The following is a 238-nucleotide window of genomic DNA, read 5'->3' on the forward strand; positions in this document are numbered from 1 at the left end:
ACCAATTTGACTCAACCAATTGGGAGCACCACAAACAGCATTACAAAAAATCACAGCTCAACTGCCACCAAGCTTTAGCCAAATCTTGACACGAAGTTTTTGTGAATTTTTAACTTGCTAAGATTATTTTAGTTTCATTACTTTATAGTCAACAAACATAATAGTTATTTTTATGTAATATCTTATAAAAAATTTTGATCCCTGAAAAAAAGTTACATTGTTAGAACAATACCTTTAA

This window comes from Theobroma umbraticum, unplaced genomic scaffold (genome assembly GCF_002168275.2).
Source record: "Theobroma umbraticum cultivar Fairchild unplaced genomic scaffold, ASM216827v3 scaffold_115.0, whole genome shotgun sequence".
Taxonomy (NCBI): domain Eukaryota; kingdom Viridiplantae; phylum Streptophyta; class Magnoliopsida; order Malvales; family Malvaceae; genus Theobroma; species Theobroma umbraticum.